We start from the raw sequence: 6,091 nt of genomic DNA on the forward strand, positions 1-6,091 counted from the left end.
ATGTTAAATAAACTGCTTCATTGACATTTTGGTTTTGCATGTCTTGGGACAATTTCCCGTCTCAAAATGTCTTTTTAAAACAAGATCAACGGCATAAACGGGTCATTTGTTTCGAGTTGTGTGTTTCAACGATCTACAATTTTCTGGAACCGTCTGCTTACAGTGGCGCCAATATCTCGATTCCTGCATTATATGGATGATTTCGTGCACATCCATTTGTTCACCGACATTGACAACAGATTAAGTACCCATTCGTTCACATGGTAATGCTATTGTGTTCTTTTAAATCTAGACCCCAAAAACCTTTGTAGTTTCAGCAATTCATCTCATCTAATTCCCTGGAGCGCTTGAATCACTACAAATGACCAATCAGTCACGTTTAAATGTTTGTGACAAGCGCTTCGCTTCTATCCTGCCTTCGATTAAATAAAGAATAAGATGCAATGCCTTGTTCCATTGGTTATTAATCAAATTGTACATTTTCTCGTAATCTCTCGCGTGATCAAGCGGGTTTCGTTCCCAACGGACTAATGCCTATTTTCAGGAATGTAAAATGACACCCGCAGTTTTGCAAATTAGCTCGTCAATGAAACAATGTACCATTGTTCTATTCCAAACTTTGGATGCATGCCTCATCATTACTATCGATTTAACATTGATCAGTCAAGTGACTGTTTTCTGTGTAAGTGAAAATTTGTATTCTTGCCGCATAAACTGACCAGAATCAGTACTGTCTATATCCGCTGAATAAACATGTACAATTACTGTCCCTGTATAGACCAGTACTGTCCCTGTCCCTGTGTAGACCATTACTGTCCCTGTCCCTGTGTAGACCAGTACTGTCCCTGTCCCTATCCTTACCATCGATGTAACATTGATCAGTCAAGTGACTGTTTTCTGTGTAAGTGAAAATTTGTATTCTTGCCGCATTAACTGACCAGAATCAGTACTGTCTATATCTGCTGAATAAACATGTACAGTTACATGTACTATCCCTGTCCCTGTGTCCCTGTGTAGACCATTACTGTCCCTGTCCCTGTGTAGACCAGTACTGTCCCTGTCCCTGCCCCCCCCCCCCTTCAGTATAGACCAGTACTGGTACTGTCCCTGTCCTTGTGTAGTTGTAGACCAGTACTGTCTCCTCTGACCCCTGTGTGGACCAGTACATGTACTGTCCCTGTACCCTGTGTAGACAAATATTGTCCCTGTCCCCTGTGTAAACCAGTACTGTCCCTGACCTCTGTGTAGACCAGTACTGTCCCTGTCCCTGCCCCCCAAGATATAGACCAGTACTGGCACTGTCCCTGTCCCCTATGTAGACCAGTACTGGTACTTTCCCTGTCCCCTGTGTTTACCAGTACTGGTGCTGTGTCTGTTCTTCATGTAGAACAGTACTGGTACTGTCCATGTCCCCTGGGTAAAACATAACTGGCACTGTCGATATCTCATGTGTAGACCAGTACTGTCCATGTCCTCTGTGTAGACCTGTCCTGTTACTGCCTCTGTCCCCTGTGTAGACCAGTACTGTCCCTGACCCCTGTGTAGACCAGTACTGTACTGTCCCTGTCCCCTGTGTAGACCAGTACTGTCCCTGTCCCTGTGTAGACCAGAACTGGTACTGTCCCTGTCCCCTGTGTGGACCAGTACTGGTACTGTCACTGTATCCTGTGTAGACCTGTACTGGTACTGTCACTGACCCCTGTGTAGACCAGTACTGGTACTGTCCCTGTCCCCTGTGTAGACCAGTACTGGTACTGTCCCTGTCCCCTGTGTAGACCAGTACTGGTACTGTCCCTGTCCCCTGTGTAGACCAGTACTGGTACTGTATTGTCCCCTGTGTAGACCAGTACTGGTACTGTATTGTCCCCTGTGTAGACCAGTACTGGTACTGTCACTGACCACTGTGTAGACCAGTACTGGTACTGTCCCTGTCCCCTGTGTAGACCAGTACTAGTACTGTCCCTGTCCCCTGTGTAGACCAGTAGTACTGTCCTTGTCCCCTGTGTAGACCAGTACTGGTACTGTCCCTGTCCCCTGTGTAGACCAGTACTGGTACTGTCCCTGTCCCCTGTGTAGACCAGTACTGGTACTGTCCCTGTCCCCTGTGTAGACCAGTACTGGTACTGTCCCTGTCCCCTGTGTAGACCAGTACTGGTACTGTCACTGACCACTGTGTAGACCAGTACTGGTACTGTCACTGACCCCTGTGTAGACCAGTACTGGTACTGTCACCTGTACTGTGTAGACCAGTACTGGTACTTGTCCCTGTCCCCTGTGTAGACCAGTATGGTACTGTCTTGTATTCGGTGTGTAGACCAGTACTGGTCCCGTCCTCTGTGTAGACCCTTACTGGTACTTTCCCTGTACCCTGTGTAGACTAGTAGTGGTAATGTCCCTGTACCCTGTGTAGACCAGTATTGGTAAGTCCCTGTACCCTGTGTAGACCAGTACTGTACTGTCCCTGACCCCTGTGTAGACCAGTACTGGTACTGTCCCTGTCCCCTGTGTAGACCTGTACTGGTACTGTATCACTGACCCCTGTGTAGACCAGTACTGGTACTGTCACTGACCCTGTGTAGACCAGTACTGGTACTGTCCCTGACCCCTGTGTAGTACCAGTACTGGTACTGTCCCTGTCCCCTGTGTAGACCAGTACTGTCCTGCCTGACCCCAAGTAGTTTCTTTCCCTGTGTAGACCAGTATTGTCCTGGTACTTGCGGTTGTATCCTGTGTAGACCTGTACTGGTACTGTCACTTACCACTGTGTAGACCTGTACTGGTACTGTCACTGACCACTGTGTAGACCTGTACTGGTACTGTCACTGACCATTGTGTAGACCAGTACTGGTACTGTCCCTGACCCCTGTGTAGACCAGTACTGGTACTGTCCCTGTCCCCTGTGTAGACCGGGTACTGGTACTTGTCTTGTATTCGGTGTAGACCAGTACTGGTACTGTCCCGTCCTCTGTGTAGACCCTTACTGGTACTTCCCTGTACCCTGTGTAGACTAGTAGTGGTAATGTCCCTGTACCCTGTGTAGACCAGTATTGGTAAGTCCCTGTACCCTGTGTAGACCAGTACTGTCCCTGACCCTTGTGAAGACCAGTAACTGGTACTGTCCCTGTCCCCTGTGTGGACCAGTACTGGCACTGTATTGTCCCCTGTGTATCTAGAACGAAGTACTGTCCCTGACCCCTGTGTAGACCAGTACTGGTACTGTGCGAATTGAACCACTATGTGTCGTAGACCAGTACTGGTACTGCCGAAATGACCACTGTGTAGACCAGTACTGGTACTATGCTTTTTTTATCCTGTCTTAGACAAGTAACTGTTTTGTTCCCGTGCATTTACAGTATTTTTGTCCTTGTGTAAACCAGTACCTGTCTTGTGTATATGTACCACTGTGTAGTCAAATTCCAATTGTACTTGTCTGTCAGAAAGACCCCTGGTATTTTCTGATGAATTGCCTGATTAGATCAGTATTTCATGTTGGTTCAGGTACGTGTAGTTAAGCAATATCAAACAAGTACGATATAATGCAAACAGACGTTTTATAATGGTTTGCATAATCATTACTTTGCTCCATTAGCAGTAATAGGCACCAATTGTAGCTCTAAAGACACCATTTTCTGTCCAAAAAGTCTTTTGAGCTACAATATTGCAGCTAGCCTTGTATCCTGTCTAGACAAGTATTGTTTCGGTTCCCTGTGTAGACAAGTATTGTCCCTGTCCCTGTGTAAACCAGTACTGTCCCTGTCCCTGTGTAGACCAATACTGTTCTCTGACCCCTGTGTAGACCAGTACTTGTACTGTCCCTGTACCCTGTGTAGACAAGTATTGTCCCTGTGCCCTGTGTAAACCAGTACTGTCCCTGACCTCTGTGTAGACCAGTACTGTCCCTGTCCCTGTATAGACCAGTTATTTTCCCTGTCCATGCACCCTGCCTCCCTCCCCCTTTATAGACCAGTACTGGTACTGTACCTGTCCACAGTGTAGACCAGTTACTGTCCCTTACCCCTGTGTAGACCAGTACTGGTACTGTCCCTGCCCCCCTTTACTATAGACCAGTACTGGTACTGTACCTGTCCCGTGTAAACCAGTACTGTCCCTGTCCTTGTGTAGACCAGTACTGTCCCTGTCCCTGTCCCTGTGTAGACCATTACTGCCCTGTCCCTGTGTAGACCAGTACTGTCCCTGTCCCTGTATAGACCAGTACTGTCCCTCCCCCCCCCCCCCCCCCCCCCCCCCCCCCCCGTCCCGCCCAGTATTGGTACTGGTATTGTCCCTGTCCCCAGTGTAGACTAGTACTGGTATTTCAATGCAAACGCTTGCGTGGATTTTGTTTACTACTAGATTATCATTATGAAGAAATTTTCTTTGTTTGAAAACAATTTGCATCACCAAAGTTATGTGATAAGGGAGGTAATCCCTATAAGAATTCCGTCAGAGTCGATAGGTTAAAGTTGTATTGCTGCTAATTTCACTGTAACGATATGTAACTTAAACATTTGATATTTAAACATTGAAATGTAACTTGATGATTTAGCTCCCCAAAAGCATATGTCGGCCTATAAGAGAGCCGAAATCTAGGAATCATATATTCCTGGTTTTGAATAAAGCGCCTTCAATCACCGCCATGTTCAGTGACTTCGGATTCCGAATCGTGTCACGTGACTGACGTTCGACACGACCTGCACGTGGTGAGCCAGATAACTAGCGTAAGCGCACATGTGTTTGTTTACGTTTTCCTTCTGGCTTTTATGAGCAAATCATGCTGGTATATGTCCACAGATAGAGTATTTGAAACATCCAATTTACACATTACCGTAAAAATATTGTGTGTATCAAATATAGTAATGTGCGAGCATTATTTTCTTTGTAGATAGAGTCTAATTTATAATTAAAGATACTTCCAGTGCTGCAACTTTATTAAAAGTGGTAAAATTAGAAAGTTTAAAACTCAGGCAGACGGAGAAAAATATGTATAACACTTAAACAGTTTTCACTATGACAAAAAGAGCGAAAGTTATAGACCATACAACTTTAACTTTTTTGTGTATTATTAGGCAAAAAAAAACAAAAACACCAAACTAATAATATAGGCAGGTTTAGCGGACTTTGTTCGGACATTTTACATGTCTCTGGGATCTTAACTACATAGGAATAAGAAATAAATACTATTTTTTGTTTGTTTGTTTGGATTCTATTAAAGAAATCTTAAACGTCTAAAAATAAAATTGAGAGTTCTTTATTACTGGAACCAATTCTAATGTCGAGTTCATTCTGTGTGTAAAGCAGAACGTGATTTTATACGGAACTTATCACTATATCATCCTGTTCAGCACTCCGTATAAATACTTGTGTGACGTGTGACACCGCATTTCAAACTCGTATTAATTGGATAATTAGCGAATTGAGTCATAATCGTATCAAGGAGAAGCTGAACGTATATGTCAATAAATATTGATACATGGAACTATTATCATTACCGTATTAGAATATGATAAATATTATAAATTAATGCATATATCGACACTCCGGCAACTTAAGTTTCACTCATTATGATATAACAAGGTTTTGTGGAAAAATGTGTTCTTCCAACAGAAAGCCCGGATGGAGGCATCGGCAATAAACATGTACATTTTTTCAAAATTATACTTTGCACCAGAATAGCATCTTAAGAGTAAGCAAAGTAAGAATGTTTTATAAAAAAAATGTTTTTGTCCATCAGGTTTGTTTAAAGATGGTCCACCGCCGACACAGCATAAACGATACCAGTCATTCAAACGACACCAATGTATACATATTGTCAAACGGCATAAACGCAATATAGGCCATGGGCTAGTAGGGTCCCACATGCACCCCCCCCCATCTCGAATTTCACTAAAAATTGAAAAAATAGTCATAGAGGTGGGGGGGGGGTTCATGTGGGACCCTCCTAGCCCATGGCCTAATACCAATGTATACATATTGTCAACATAGACGTACACAGGGAACCTTATAAATATATTGTTTGGTGTTATCACTGGGACCTGGCACGATTTTTTTAAACTAACAGTATACATATGTGTATATTATATGTATATATTAT

Source organism: Argopecten irradians, chromosome 10, assembly GCF_041381155.1.
Source record: "Argopecten irradians isolate NY chromosome 10, Ai_NY, whole genome shotgun sequence".
NCBI classification, from domain to species: domain Eukaryota; kingdom Metazoa; phylum Mollusca; class Bivalvia; order Pectinida; family Pectinidae; genus Argopecten; species Argopecten irradians.